This window comes from Poeciliopsis prolifica, unplaced genomic scaffold (assembly GCF_027474105.1).
Source record: "Poeciliopsis prolifica strain line A6 unplaced genomic scaffold, Auburn_PproV2 SCAFFOLD059, whole genome shotgun sequence".
Lineage (NCBI taxonomy): Eukaryota > Metazoa > Chordata > Actinopteri > Cyprinodontiformes > Poeciliidae > Poeciliopsis > Poeciliopsis prolifica.
In genome coordinates, this window is record NW_026562434.1 from 283,924 (window position 1) to 299,990 (window position 16,067).

Here is a 16,067-nt window from a genome sequence, read left to right on the forward strand (position 1 = left end):
GGCACAAAAATGCAAATTAGAAAACTCCACTTCTTTTTTATCAAGCTCCAGTTCAATCCAGTAAATTTATGTTCTCAATTTGACAAACAATCCACAAATGGAGAAAACTGGACCATATTGATAGTTTTGACCTCATTCCTCTTCAGAGATACCACTGCAAACTCGTATCAATGGCTCCTCAGAATGACCAGTGGGACGCTCTACTGGATGGAGACTGAACTACAACACTAAAAGAAGTTTTAAACTCACTTTCAGTTAGCTAATTGAACAAATTTTATTCTGTAAGATAATAAATTGCATGGTTACACAAAACCAATAAAAAAGGTAATAATTGCCACATTATGGAGTAATCAATCATGGTGAATATCTGCCACAAAAATTCATTCTTGAACAAGATGACTTTTCCCAGAAGACAGTATTACATTTTAATAAAAAGTGGAGTGGAAAGAAAACTGGTGAAATAAAAGATGTACATATGAAATTCACCATTTTGGAACAATGACATTCCAACATATGTGAAGTAGATTTTTCTTTAAAGAAAATGTTTATTTGCATCATACAGTCTTCTTTTATGTATCACATAAATGTAATTGTATCATAGTCAAGATGTTTTTCGGTGCAGCTGCAGGGGTGTACAAACTAACTGAACAAGATGCGTCTGCTGAAGTTTCCCAGGCGGGTCGTCTGGGAACTTAATCTTCTCCTCTGTTAGCTGAGAGGTGAATAAAGCAACTATGTAACTCTGAGTTCGTTAGAGCAGATTTAGATTTTCGCCTAATGCAGAGTATATTTTTCCCTCTGTCTGCAGATGTATTAAAGATTGTTTTGCTCCCTGAACTTGGACTAGAATTGTGCACTTCACACATATCAAGATAAACCTTTATGGTTAGTTCACAATGGAAAAATCTGGGTTGATTTCATCTGAACATTAATTCAATCTGGAGAGACTTAGACGGAGAAAATCAAAACCATTAGAAGAGTTTATTGACATACAAAATTAAGTCTTTGGCGCTTGGGCCCCGGCTGAGGACATCGATCATCACAATCTTTGCGATGAGCTTGGATGAGCATTCCATATGCTGAAAGGAACGTCATCCCCCGAGACGAGACATTGGTGATGGAGGTGAAGAAAGGATGCAGCCGGAGAGCCGAGTGAGTGGAGGTGAAGGGGTGGAGGAGGGTTGAGCTCTGCTGGACAGCAGAAGACGCCATGGACGGTGCTATTTATCAGCTGGGACTTGGACAGTGATTGGACGTGACGCGTCTTGGACCAGCGTTGATTAATCAATGGTGATGAACAGGAAGCAACGGTTGGATGATGCAGGTGGGTTAGAAGAGACTTCCAGTTGAATTTGCACCTTTTTCCTCACAAAGTGCAATAAGATCTATTATAAATTTGCCCAGTAAAAATACACTGATTTCACTGTGAAAATTACGTTTTTAGTCTGTAGTGTAAGAAATAAAAGACATTTCCATACAAGTCTTAAATACTTTATACAAAATATTGAGTGGAAATCATACACAGTGAGACAGGTTTAAAGAGACGTGACAGTCCAATGAAAACTCCAGATAAATGCAGTGATTTTATGGTCAAAAGTTACAAAAATGTGCAATAAAAAAAAACCTAAAGTGAAAACTTAACTTGGCACAAGGAAATATTTGCTCCCATCAACAGAAACATTGAATTACTGAGGAAGGTAAGAGGCTGGATCTGTAGTTTAATTTCATCCATTAAAAGCTGCTGAAACAAAAAGAGTTCAAAATAAATCGCTGTCTACAGAAAATACAAAGAAATGGTAAATAAAAAAACATGGGATTGATACTCAGCATGACAGATTACAGCTTACATAAAATCACTAAAATGAAAAATACAAAATGTTAAGGACATCAGTCTGGAGAAACAAGATGCAAATTATAACAATTACAAGGTAAAGAGATTGAAAATAAACAAAAAATAAACATCATTTTTATAATTAAGGCCACTCGTATGAAGAGCAGAATAAAAAAAAAGGAGAGAAATGTAAACTTGTAATTATTCCAACTCAAGTCCTGCTGTGCAACTCAGTTTGTAACAAAACCCCAAAAAACTCAAAAATGTCAAAAAATGGAGCAGAAATCAGATCAAATCTTTAAAAGGTAAATAAATATACAAAAATATAAATAAAATGGCCATGACATGCAGAAAACAGAGAGAAATAAAAATTACTACCAATAGAGGATGAAATGAAGCGATGAGTTAAATTCAAACATTTTTCATGTGAAAACGAGGATTAGCATCGTTTCTGCATGACAAGGCATTTTCCTGCTCAAACTGTTAGAAAACAAATTGTGATTTGTAGTTTTTCTTTGCTAAGTGAAGTGAAATGGACTTGTGTTCATTAAAAACAGGGATTTCTTTCCTTTTACATGAACACACATTCACAGCTTGCAGAGTGTAAGGCTTGAACCACTTGGCCACACTTTGGGAGGGTGGGTTGGATTTTGCACAAGAACACTCGGGGCGGGTGGGTTCTTATTCGGCCCTTTGACAGGTTCTGGATGGGTTCTGTCTCCTCAGTAGAGGCGGACGAGACTTAAAAAAATGTGAAGTTGAAGAACACTGGAAGGTGAGGTTTTACACAGCAGCCAAGACAGGTCAGAGGTCAAAGCAGTGCCACTGCATCAAGCAGAGCCTCATCTTCCCTCCTCTGCTGATCGGGTCTCGGACTTGAGCCGGACGAACTCCTTGGCGACGTCGTCGTTGGAGCGCTGGGAGAGGATCCGCATGGCGGTCAGGCCCGTGTCGTCCATGGAGATGCGCTGCCCAGGGGCACCAGCAGGCGCAGTTGCCCCTCTCCATGATGTCCCTCAGCTGCACCACGGCCAGGCCCACCACCCGGTCGGCGCGGCCAAAGCAGTAGTCCTTGACGCAGGCTTGAACCTCGTAGCACTCGAACCCGTCCTGAACACCCAGAACGCTGCAGAGCGAGAGCAGAACACAGGAGTGGGAGCACATGGGCTAGGGCGCTAATTGCAGAGCTAATTCCTGATTTTGTGCTTTTTCTGAAACTTTAAAAACATTCGTACACCTAGCTTTTGCTGATCTAATTTTCCATTTTAAATCAAAACATTTTACTTTGATTTGAGGTCCACATCTGCAGTGGTAGATTACACTATTGCTAATCTGCTAATCTGCTAATAGCAGAACAACTTTGTTGTGCAACACATTTTGATTCCCCTAAATCAGTTTTCAAGTTAAATTCTAAAGCACTAATGTACTTTTGCTGTTTTCCAGACTTTCAGTTGAATAAAGTTTGACATCTGCAGAAGGGACACTTCCATTAAGCTGCTAATGTGCTAATAGTAGAGCTAATTTTAGCTTTTTTATAACTTTTAAAACTATTGCCACACAATTAATTTCTTAAAATAAATCCAGATTTTATTTGGAAAAGTTAAATTTGAGGAAGTTCACTAAATGTTTAGCAGAAACACTAAATGAACAATTAGCTGTGCTGCTAGCGCATTAGCTGACATTGTCCAGTAATTTCACAAGGACTTTGTTTTGTGTAACCAACAGTTTATGAAGTCAGAATTAAAAGAGCTTCAAATCCTAAATGTGTCACGACGTTTGGTTTTGAACTTACAAGTGAAAGGTCTCGTTGTATTTGGGAGACCAGCTGTTGTTCTTGGATTTGGTCTGAAATCGGCGCTTCTTGTCGCTGAGGTGCGGCCCGATCATCGTGACTTCCACGAAGGGTCTGAACATCCCAGACGTCTGCCACTTCAAATCACTGGCTGCAATCACTGCATCAATGACACAAACATTTAAACAGAAATGACACTAAAATGCTCCAGCTTTGATTTTATTGGTTCAAAATGAGCCCAAACGGACCTTTGAGAGTAACTTTCCGCTCTCCGCTCTTGGGATGAGTGTACAGCTCAATCTGCAGGGAAACCTCTCCGATGGGTTTGTCCACAGCTGAGCCTGGTTTAACACAAACAACATTTGGTCCAATGCAGGCAAAGAAAACCACGTTTTATAGAGTCATGCGACGGAAACGCAGGTTTCACAAAACAGAAGAGAGAAAACGATGAAGGGAAGTTGGGCTGATGATGATTTCATGGAGACCTACCCCTGCTGGGCTGGATTTTCTCATTAGGGGTTAACCTAATACCTTCCCATTGTGCACTGGCACAGAGAGCAGCAGGAGATAAAAACAAGACAGCAACTTAAACAACCAAATCCAGGAGATAAAAGCAGCGAGGAATCTGAAACTCTCCCGTATTTAATCTCCTTTGAGGCGTTTTGGATCTACCCTGTGAATGCTGCGTGGTCACGAAGGTTTTGATGAGCGTGTCGGTGGTCTGGGTGTAGAGCGACAGAGCGTGGCGGAGCGACGAAAGCTCAGCGCTCTTCTCCAGGAAAGTCTTCTTCAAGCCGTTCCCGCCCGCATGAAAGTATTGCTGCGTAGGAAACAAAACGAGAGGAATCAGCGTTCTACAACCTGAATGATTAAACTTAAAGTGGAGTTAATCAGACTTTTAGTTAATCAACTAAAAGACTCTTAAAATGTGAATGAATTGTACTTTTCTGTTTGACCAGAGGTCAACGTTTCGCTCTCACCTTGATGGTATCCAGAGCCACATCCATGACGGCACACTGCCTGGGCGTCAGGCTTTTAGCGTCTCCTGCCATGTGATCCTAAACAACCCAAACCAAGACTTTGACTAGACCAATTCACAGGAGAAAGCAAACTCAAAGGCAACCTGATACCTTCAGTTTGGAAAGGTGTCCCAGTTCTTTAGCAGCAGAAAGGATCTGTGCTCCCTTCAGGAAAAACAGAAAAATGAATGATTCTTTTAGTTTTCAGAAGCCTTGTTTCAATTTTAAGTATCATATTAGTAAAGTTTGATGGAGATGGAAAAAAAGCATCGATACAACTCATGTTTATGCATAAAGTGAGTTATTTATCTACTCTATATGTGATTGGATGATGTTCAGTTTGTTGACTAATAATTAAACTGAATATGCCACAGTCATCATTTTAAAACATAATGGATAAAAATACTTTTTGTGTTTGGTCACGTCTGTCAAAATGTTTACATCTCATCATCTGACACAATTACGAGTTGATCCATTTCAAAATGGCAGCCATGTTTCCATCCAGCTGTGATTCAAATTTTGAGGAGATTTTTATAATAATGTATAAAAGAAAATGCAAATTACACTGCAAAACCATAAACTCTTCCCAAGTATTTTTGCTCTAGTTTCTAGTGCAAATTTGACTAATGTGAATTACAACATTTAACTTTTCTTTTGGGATCAATAAAGTATGTTTGAATTTGAATTTTAAAATATCTCAGCACATTTTAAATAAGACAAAAGTAACTTAGTAGTAACTTATCAGAAGAAGAAGCTTGTTTTAAGTCGATAATTCCTTAATATTGATTAAAAAAAAGTAGTTGGCAGATTATTTAATTTAAGGGACGAACAGATTATCGTGAAATAATCTGTTCAAAATTATTGATATAAAATGAGATTTTAGTCTGGTTATTATTTCCCTTATAACATTGCAAAAATATCTTGATTTAGGTGAAATAATCAATGTTGGAGAAACATTATCGTCATTGATATTGTAATAACAGCAATAGTGTTACAACAACACTATTAAATAATAGTGTTGTTGTAATTTCAAGGCTGCTGTTTCTCTGTCAGATTCCCTCAGGTCTCCACAGCAGAGAGATGGATCACGGCGCTCTTCCTCCACCTCCTCGCCGCGCCCCATCCTCATCCTCCACCACCTCCACTGAGTTCTGATGGGTCGGTTCAGATCCTCTCTGGAGATCAGACACCAGAACAGAGGCGGATCAGAACCAAAGCCAGCAGCTCTGCTGAAGCTCAGGAGAACTCTGAGTCCAGATGTGGACCCTGGTCTCCTCCACAACCTCCTCTGTTCTGCTGTGGAGGAACTGTGTGGCTCCAGTTCTGCAGCAGGACCTTCTCAGCTGCAGCAGAAGAAGAAAGGACTTCCTGTGTTCAGGTTGGATAGAAACCTGGATATTTTCTAGCTTGTGGTTCTGCTTCCAGCGTAGATGTTCTCCAGGGTTCTGATCTGGATCTAGTGGACTGTAGAGCTCATCAGGTTTCCTCTCATCCACTTTGAGATCTTCAGCCTCCTTTAGATTCAACCTGAAGCTTCTTCTGACAGATTAGCTGCAGCTGATATTTAGCATGATGTTTATTATTCTAGCCTCAGTTTTCTGATCTTCATGTGACTCCACTGAATCCAACTCTGATGTCGTTCACTTCACAAGTGATGAAGATCCATTTTTCTTTCACTTCCTGCTGATTTCTTTCCAAAGCTCCATTTTTTCCAGGAGGATCTTCAATGTTCTCTTTAGATGATGGAGGAACTCAGACTGACTCCACCCGGCTGGTGCTCCAGGTGAGCAGAAACAAACAAACCCTGAAGTCATCTCTGCAGACCAGCTTTAGATTTGGACCAACTGAACATCAAGCTTCAGTATGTTGGAGAAATTGTGATATTATTAATCAATTATTTGTTTTATTATTTTTTATTTTATTTTATTGTGAAATTTGAAACTGTTACAATTTTACAAAATATCCTTATAAAATCAACAAGTAACTTATTTTAATTTGATCATTTTAGAAACAAAACTTATTTTTAAAGGAATAATATTAAGAGACTGGTGTTTTTAGAATTTGTTATATTTAATGAATAATTACTGGGTATAGCCAGTGAAAACCACTAATTTATTCAACACTTTTACAGATTGATTGAATTAATCTAAAGATGATTGGTCTTAGAATCAATAACGATTAATTGATCAGTGGCAACTCTCTTAAAAATAGTTTTCTCCTGTATAAGAGAGTTAACCATCTTTTCATACAATGAAGGAATTTAGAAAAAAACACATTACATTTGTACTTTCACTTTGTGTAAAGAGTATTAAGAACTAATTGAATTCATATAAAACATGCAGTTTTTTTCATGTTATTGAACGTAGGCAGCCTTCAAAATGAGCGGTCCTTATTTTTCTGTGATGCTTCCAGTCTCTGCGTTGTCCTGTTTCCCCTTGATTGTTCCCAGGTGTTTCTCGTTTCTGTGATTACCATCTGTGTATTTAATCCCACGGTTGTCCTTTGTTCCTCATCGGGTCCTCATCGTTCTTCACGTCATTTTGTCAAGCCTGTTCTTCTGTCCACCAGGATGAACAGTTGCTACCGGCGTTGAGCCCTGGCTTCAGCTCAGCCATGCTGCCTGTTTTGTGTTTCCACTTGGACTATTTTATTTTTACTATTAAAACCATCATTTAACTATATCCTGGGTTTTCTGCCTGCTGCTTCACCACCAGTATACCAGCATCTCTTGATAGAGTGAAGCTATGACAAGAAAACAAACTGAAAAACATTTGGATCCTGGAATAATCCTGGAATAATCCTGGAATAATCCCATCTTCCATCTTAAAAGGACTAGAAGAAGAAAAAGTTTCCAAGGACTCAATCAGAATCGTTTCAACAAGAAATAGATTTTAGAGACTGAACTATCTGTTCAACAGTGAGAGAGTTTCTCTGACAGGAGGAAAAACTTTAGACTCTTTAGACTCAAATCAGCTCAGAAACACTGAAGAACCATAAAACCAGAACCTAAATCCAGGAATCAGAGGTTCAGTGAATGTGGTGTTGAAGGTGTGAGAGGATCAGTGAGTCAGAGGAGACTCTGTAGAAGGACAGAATGCCAGCAGGACAGTCCACATACACTGCTACTCTGTTAGAGACAGAGGAGGAGGAGAGACGAGTTTTATGTTATTGTGCCAGACAAAGTAACCATGACGATCAGAGCATCTCAGACTCCAGGAATGATCATTCAATCCAAAACACAGTCTCTACTGAATCCTTTCCTCCTGATTCTTCTGTAACTCACTGATATATTAACATCTCCTCTCCACTCAACCTCCCAGTAACAGCGACCAGTCAGACCAGTTCTACACAGAAGCTGAAGATAATTATCAAATCTGTCTGGATGATCAGGATATGACTGAAGCTCCTCCTCAAATGTCACCTTCCTGTTGTCTTCAGACAGTTTGAGTTTTCTGTACACTGTGTTTGTGTCGATGGTGAGTTGACAGGAATCTGATGGAGAACAAACACAATCCAGCTGCAGTTATTGATCATTTATTGACACTTTGACTCCTGAATGAGTGATGTGACAGTTTGAAGATGGTTGAATGTGAGCTGCTTTGTTGTCATGAATCAGATGAAAAACACACTTACATTTCTTCAGACCTGGAGTCAAGAATCGGCCTCCTGCAGGCTCCACCCTGAAAGGAGGAGGGGGGTCAGACCATCAGTCTCTTTCAGCAGCAAACATGGACATTACATGTCTCTCAGACACACATTGTCCTCGAGAGGGTCTTGACTGCAGCCTGCAGAAAGGGGCGGGACGGACCACTGTCAGTCTCAGACCTTATATGGAATTGGGACTATTGCATTCCGGAAATGAAGGGGGCGCTATTTTCACAATCACTAATACCTTAAAGAAGCGGGTGAAGAGGTCGATTGGAAGAAGTTTGAGAGGTTTCGCCATTGACGTTCGGAACGCTATTCATAATGGAACAATCACAAAGTCAGCAAAAGGTATTTTCTACCTTATTAAAACTTTTTTCACATAGTAAATCAAAGCGCTTTTTCTAGATTAGGTTGAAAATATAATTGACAGCTGCAAACGAGTGAAATTCATAGTTTGTACAGGGGAGGCAAATTTTAGCATGTAGCATAGCTAATTATTTCCGTGCAGGGCATCATTAGATAAAAATCGAAAAGTAGAAAAATGTATACTTGAGAAATGTATTTTATGCCCCAATTTTGTTTTTCGTTATACAGATGCACTTATCAATTTGCAACATTGGGATCGGACAGAAAATTCTTCCCGTACTGTCTGAAGACAAATACCGCTGTCCCCTTTGCTCATACAGTGCGGAGGAGTCTTAAAGGTACAGAACCACATAGCAAGAACTGCTATGGTTCAACATAACAGTATGTAAAACTACACTATGAATGTTTATTTTTACATTCTTATCAGTTTTCTAGTGTTTTTATTTCATTTTTAAAGGTTAATATTTTTTAAATATGTTTTTGTACACCAATGTTAAATTTCTTGAAAGTCTAATATTTTTTATAAACTAACAGCTTTTTTTATAAGCTAACAGCTGCCATCATAAGTGGAACCCAGAGATGATACTGTAATGACGAGCAGCACTACTTCAATGTATTTTTAGTAACTGTGCAGCAAACTACACATTTAAAAGTAACAAAGTATTTTGTGAAATGGCTATTATTAAGTACTGTTTTACTGATTATAATGTGCAATGTAATATTACCCATTTATTTCAGCAGACATTAATAAAAATGAAGTTATGTGCACTGTTAGGTATTTTAATACAAGACAACAAATTAAGGTTAGAAGAAACCTAACATAAACAACATTTATCAGTGTATCGTGTTTTAATTCTTTTATAGATTAAAATGTGTTCTTCATTCAGTTAAGTTTCTCGCATTATGTGCATATCAACAACATTAACTCAAGAGTCAAGAGTATAACATTTGGAAAAATAGTCCTAATTATTTATTTTTTTTAATCAAAGTTACAGAGTAATTGAGTAAATCTGATTAGTTAATCTTTGGCTGTTCATTTTGTGCAGAACATATATGTGTTATCTGGAAGCCATTAATTGTTAAATCCTACAAAACAGTTACAACAAAGTTAAAGAATCTACAGTGATTAATTCAAACATGCCTTTTGTTCTTCCAATCATTTGTATACTTCCTGGTGTAATAACCTTTTTCTTTTATCTTAGTAGCTATTAGGCTGAGTCTTTGCTCTGTTCTGAGTGAGAATGAATCACATCTTGTTTAAACATATCTGCAATGTATATAGATGTTTTTTTTTTTAATTTGATTCATTTCTTTTTTTTAAGATTCATTCATAATCATGTCATAGCCATTCTTCCAGTATGAGTCTTGCATTGCACATGTTTTTTTTTATTATTATTATTTTCAGATGCCTTTGATTGCACTGGAAGCTGTTCTCCAGGAGGTGATTCTGGCACAGGGAGGCACATCTTCCCTCACCTTGGCATTGACCTGCAAGTGCTTAGAAGCCATTGTGTCTGACCCAGTTTTCAGGAAGAAGACTCACTTTGCTTGGCTAGATGGTAAAGACCTTTGACTTTTTTCACCTAAAACATGTGAAATTAGATTTCAACTACATAAAATCAGTTTTTCATTAACAGGTGAGATCAGCTGGGCGACATTTTCAGAATCATGCAAGGCAGAAAACAGGATTCCTTTTGCGGTTGTAAGATGTTCTTCCTGCAACCGGCAGCATAAAGACTGTGTGGGCTTCACTGGACATGGAAGATGAGGAGAGTTCCCTCGTTACTACTCTGATGGCACATCTGGACACTGCCCTGAATGCCAGTACTGAATGCTAGGACAATATTGGTTGTTTTCTATAGTCTTTCACACATTTCAGTAGTCACACATTTTTATTTTTTTGTGAAATGCCATTTTAGATCATTTATGCTGAAGCACATTTGCCTTTTGACTTGTTCAGTCATTTGTTTTCATAATGTGTTATTTCAATATTATGTACATTTTTTAATGTTTCTTTTGTTGTAGCTCAGTTGATTTACATTATTTAGTTTGTACAGAAATTGTGTTACATTGTGGCTGCATTTTGTTGGAGAGAGTAGATCCAATAAAGTAGTTGTAAATATATTGTAACAGTGTTGTTTAGCAATTGGATCACCTTGTTTTAAAAATTTGAAATACATGCTAAGATAATAACTTGCAATATTTTAAATGTGTAAATGCAATGTTTCCTATACTTTTTAAACAATGACTGGAATCATTACAAATGTTCTTTACAAACCTGACATACGGCTAAGTTGTTTGTTTTAACAGTCAGAATCAACTGTTGTTTTATAATAAAGCAAGAACATACAGAAACATTGTTTAGTTACAAAGTCATAATACAAACATAAGACTAAAGGTGAGCTGAGTGAAGGTGGAGACCAGGTGGAGGTGATGGAGGCTCAGGTGAGAAGCAGTTGCACATCAAGCCGGAGTTTGTGAAGACGGAGGAGATGAGACCGGCGCCGTGATCAGAGATGAAAGACGGTTACAATTTACACAGATTTAATTTATGTATCCAGTGAATTTATTCAAAAGGTTTTCATAGAGAAAAAGAAACCCAACAGCGAATCATTCTCTCTGGCAGTTTACCAGCTCAGTGTCTACTGCCGGGTCCGAAGATTATTTCTTCTCAAATAAACTTTCTAAAACCTACTTTCTGTGAGTCTTTCCAGGTTGAAGCTACATTTAAATTTTTAAATGAATCACTTTGGGTTTTGCAACAATGGCATATTTAAGGTCTTTGGGACTCAGTTTATGAATCAATTGTAATTGGTAGAATTGATTTTGAATTTCTAAACAGAATAGTGGGACACCAATCAGTTTACTGATTAAGACATTATGGTAACGATGATAACAGTTGAGCTTGTTAGAAGTTCAAAAGTAATTTAATTTGTTTGTAAATTATATTCACAATGTGAATAAGAAAAAATATTTGCCAAATAAACAGAACAAAAGTGTTTTGTGAATGGATGGACCAAGTTGGCCAAAATTGACTAAACGTTTTACTGTTAGTCAACATTTTGACTATCGGCCTCTTTTCCATCTAGTCCTTATTAAATAAGGCAAAGGATATTCTATTTTAGATTTAACTTATTTATTTTAAGAGTACCATTCACAACATCAAAATCTATTGTTTGAACTTCAACACCAGCAAGTATTTCTTTATATCTGTTTTCTGTGATGGACTGGCGATCTGTCCAGGGTCCCTGCAGCAGCTCTCATCACCCACTGCACGGATAACCTGAGAGTAAAATCATTGATGGATTGATAAATGTGTTTTTAATATAGTGTACATTTGTCTCTAAAATGTTAATTTATGTTTTATGACTTTTGTTTGGGAAAGTTAGGGTAAGGATAGATAAATACATCTCCATAATGATTCCTTATTATTGCTTATTTTAGATTGTTTGTTACTAATATAATTTTAACATCCAAAACAAAGATATAATAAAAATTTAAAAATAAAAAAGGGACATACCACGTGACAGACATACCACGTGACATAACACGTGGTATGTCATTTCCTTACTGTTTAATTTGTAGTTAATATGTAATTAATTTTAAATGTTAAAAGTGTTATTGGGTGTTTTTTAAAGGCGTTGTCAAATAAAATGCGTTATTATTATTATAATATTGAAACACGGCTGATACAGGAAATGGTGTCACTAGCGCCCCCTTCATTTCCGGAACGCAATAGTCCCATTTCCATATAAGGTCTGAGACTGACAATGGTCCGTCCCCGCCCCTTTCCGCATGCTGCAGCCAAGTGTAGTTTTTGTCCTCCACTGAGACAGGAACAGTCCAACATCTGGATTGCAAACTGCAGTGGATGTAGGAAGGACAGTTGGTGCTGCTGCAGCACAACTCATTTCTCCAACACAGGAAAAGCTTCAACAGAGAGGAGAAAGGAAATCCCTCAGTAACAACCTGAAGAAACTCACTGAAGCCTAAAAGGACATCAGGAAACTAGGAAACATTTCTGGAAGCTCCACCTGATTTAATAATCAGCATTAAAATACAATCAATCTAACTCTGATCAACACTGGATACCTGATCCATCCACACTCCCACACACAGATGAAGGAATGAAACACTAAACAGCCCTGCTGCTGAAAACCTGCTGTGGCCTCACTGTAATATCCAGAAATACAAACATTGAAAAGGAGAAGCTGCATCACATTCAACAAAGATTCAACAAGATCAAAGATTTGATCTCTGAGCTCAGACTCACAAACCAGGGAGAGGCTTCCATCATCACACACCTCTGACAAACACCTCCAACCTTTCAGCACTTCCTCTACCAACCAGCACCACCAGGTGGCGCTGCACACATTTACAATGAGCCAAGAAGAAGAAGCAGCATCCTGAATCCAGCAGCTGCAGTAATGGCTTGTGAAAGTGTCCAAGGAGCATCTGGAACCAGAACCAGCAGATCCAACAGTCCAGAGAGTCTTTGCTTGCATCTTTCCTCTCAGATTTTCAAGCTGCTCTCACAGGGAAATGACATCATCACTCTACTGATGATGTCATGCTCTGATGTCACTGACCAGGAGCTGCTGGACTTCTACATTTCCAGCATGGAGGACAGAGAAGATCTCAGCTCTGATGAGGAGCTGGCCTGCCTTCACACTGATTGAGAGTCAAAGAAATATTTCCAGATGAAGTCAGACTAAAATGTTGGATTGTCCTGCTGTTGCAATCAGAGGCCAAGAAGAAGCTTCAAGTTCTTCTCCTGTTCAGCTCCACGTTCCTGTCAGAGACTTCAGCTCCTCATGAGGAGAACAACTAAAGCCTGGAACAGACTGACACCAACATCCTGACATCTCATCCCTGAACAAAGCTTTGCAGCATCAAGGTGACTCTTAGCGCCATATATGGACAGATTTCCTCTAAAGGGGGCGGAGCCTGGATTGGAGGAACCAGCAGCAGCTTCCAGGAACAAACCTTGGGAACCTCTGGAGGAGAACATGGAGATGAGATTCCTGCTTTAATCAGTGGATTCATTGATAGAAAACATGAAATGTCTGAGAGCTGCAGCTCCATTTTCTACAGATCTGCTGGAACATCAGATAGAAATGAAGAATTTCATCATTTCACATCAAATCTGTTCATCTTCCACAGATACAACTGAATTATTGAGCTGAACTGGTTCCAAAGGTCTGGATGGTAAAAACATCCATTGTTTTTCTGTCTCATTAGTTTCCAGAAAGAGTTGAAATGTTTCAGCAGCTTTTATCCTGCAGCTCAGTAAAGATCTCTCCTCTTTCCAACCTGATTTAGTCCATGAAGCAGAACATCTCTGCTGCTGCAGCAACAGGAGGAAACTTCTCCAGCTCTCAACTTCTACACTCTGACTGCTTGGAAACAGATCAGGGAGGAACAGCCTTTTCTCCAGGCTGCTCCTCCTGACTCTAGCGCCACCTAGTTGAGGACAAACTACCATACAAATAAAAATGCTAAACTCTGCCTCAAACAGTTTGCTTCATGTTTTTGTGTATTTTTGGTTTCATTAAGTCCTGAAAGTTGTGAATCTTTGTTTCACTTTTTGAGAACTTTCCACATCCATCTGACCATTTTCTGATCTTTCCTCATTTGGGCTGATTGGTCTAGATCTCCATGAAATATTCTTTAAAGTCCAAATTGTTTCCCAGCTGTGTCTCTACAATTACATATCATATCTTTTATATGATATCATTAATCTGCATATTTTTAATTTTTAAATCAGCCAATCAGGTTCTATTTCCTCAGTAGATCATCAGTGGAAGCCCCGCCCAGCCCATGATGCTCCTGGTTTGTGAAGACAGAGAGACAAACTGAACTCTGATAGGAAACAGTTTCAACTGATTTTCTCTCTCCAACCTCTTGGTTCCACATGGAGCTATATTTGGCCCCCTGCTGCTCTGAATACCATGTTATTGTGGTTCCAGTAGATGGGTTGGTTTCCCAGCTTCATTCAGAACCATGTGGAAGATTCTTATAGTTTAAATGAGCTGCTGTTTGAAAAGTTACACAACCAAAATGACCAGAGATAATTTGAGTTATTAAACTGTAATAAGAGATAAAATGGGGTTCAAAATGTTATCCATTCATTTATAAATGATATGACTGTATACCAGCTTCAAACTAAATGTTTCCCAGCAGACTGACTAAAGACATTTCTCCCTCTTCCTCCTCTATCAGACCTTCTCTGCTCCTGCAGCAGGTTCCTCCATACCTGAGAGCTTCCAGTCTCCAGTGTGGATCCTTCAGTCCAGCCGACAGCAGCTTCACTCCTGAGTCTCCTGGATGATTGTAGCTCAGGTCCAACTCTTTCAGATGGGAGGGGTTGGAGGTCAGAGCTGAGGTCAGAGAAGCACAGCCTTCCTCTGAGACCAAACAGCCTGATAAGCTGCAGACACACAATTCATCACATGATGAGAAAATGAGAACATGGGGGTAGAGACCAAGGTCTGAACGGATGAATGGATGGATGGATGGATGGATGGATGGATGGATGGATGGATGGATGGATGGATGGATGGATGGATGGATGGATGAACAGTTGGATGGATGGATGATGGATGGATGGATGGATGGATGAACAGATGGATGGATGGATGGATGGATGGGTTAGGGTTAGGGTTAGGGTAAGGGTTAGGGTTAGGGTTAGGTCATCCGTTCAGACCAAGGTCTGAACGGATGAATGGATGGATGGATGGATGGATGGATGGATGGATGGATGGATGGATGGATGGATGGATGGATGAACGGATGGATGGATGGATGGATGGATGGATGGATGGACGGATGGACGGATGGATGGATGGATGGATGGATGGATGGCCAGAGTTACCTGAGAGTTTCCAGGTTGCAGTTTGGACTCTTCAGTCCAGCAGAGAGAAGCTTCACTCCTGAATCCTGCAGCTTGTTGTTACTCAGGTCCAGTTCTCTGAGACTGGAGGACTGGGAGCTGAGAACTGAGGACAGAGCTTCACAGCTTCTCTCTGAGAGGTTACAGCCACTCAGTCTGAGGAGACAGGGAGGAAAATATGTTAGCAAGCCAATCACAAATATTTATTTTATTTACAGTTGTTGAAATAAGAATTTTAAAGTAGCAGAATAGTACATAAGTTAACTTTTAGGTTAAGATAAACTTAGATACAGATCCAAACTGGGACAGCTGGTGACTCTCAGAACTTACAGAAATTCCTAATCAGAAACAGTCTTAGACGCCTTGGATCTCTTTAGATAGGGAGCCTGTCTGCCAGGCAATTAACAAATTCCTGAGCATGGTTCAAAAGTTCACTAGGATCTTAAAACTTTTTATAAATAATTTATCTATATTAGAATTAACTATATTTCTTTAAGCATGTTTTTAATTAGTTACTTA

At 38.9% G+C, this 16,067-nt stretch overlaps 2 pseudogenes; both read right to left on the bottom strand.

Annotated features, from left to right (window-relative positions):
* LOC129379562 (NLR family CARD domain-containing protein 3-like) overlaps nt 1-16,067 on the bottom strand; it is a 252,629-nt pseudogene that overhangs the window by 171,766 nt on the left and 64,796 nt on the right.
* LOC129379564 (protein unc-13 homolog B-like) lies at nt 2,614-4,740 on the bottom strand (annotated as a pseudogene).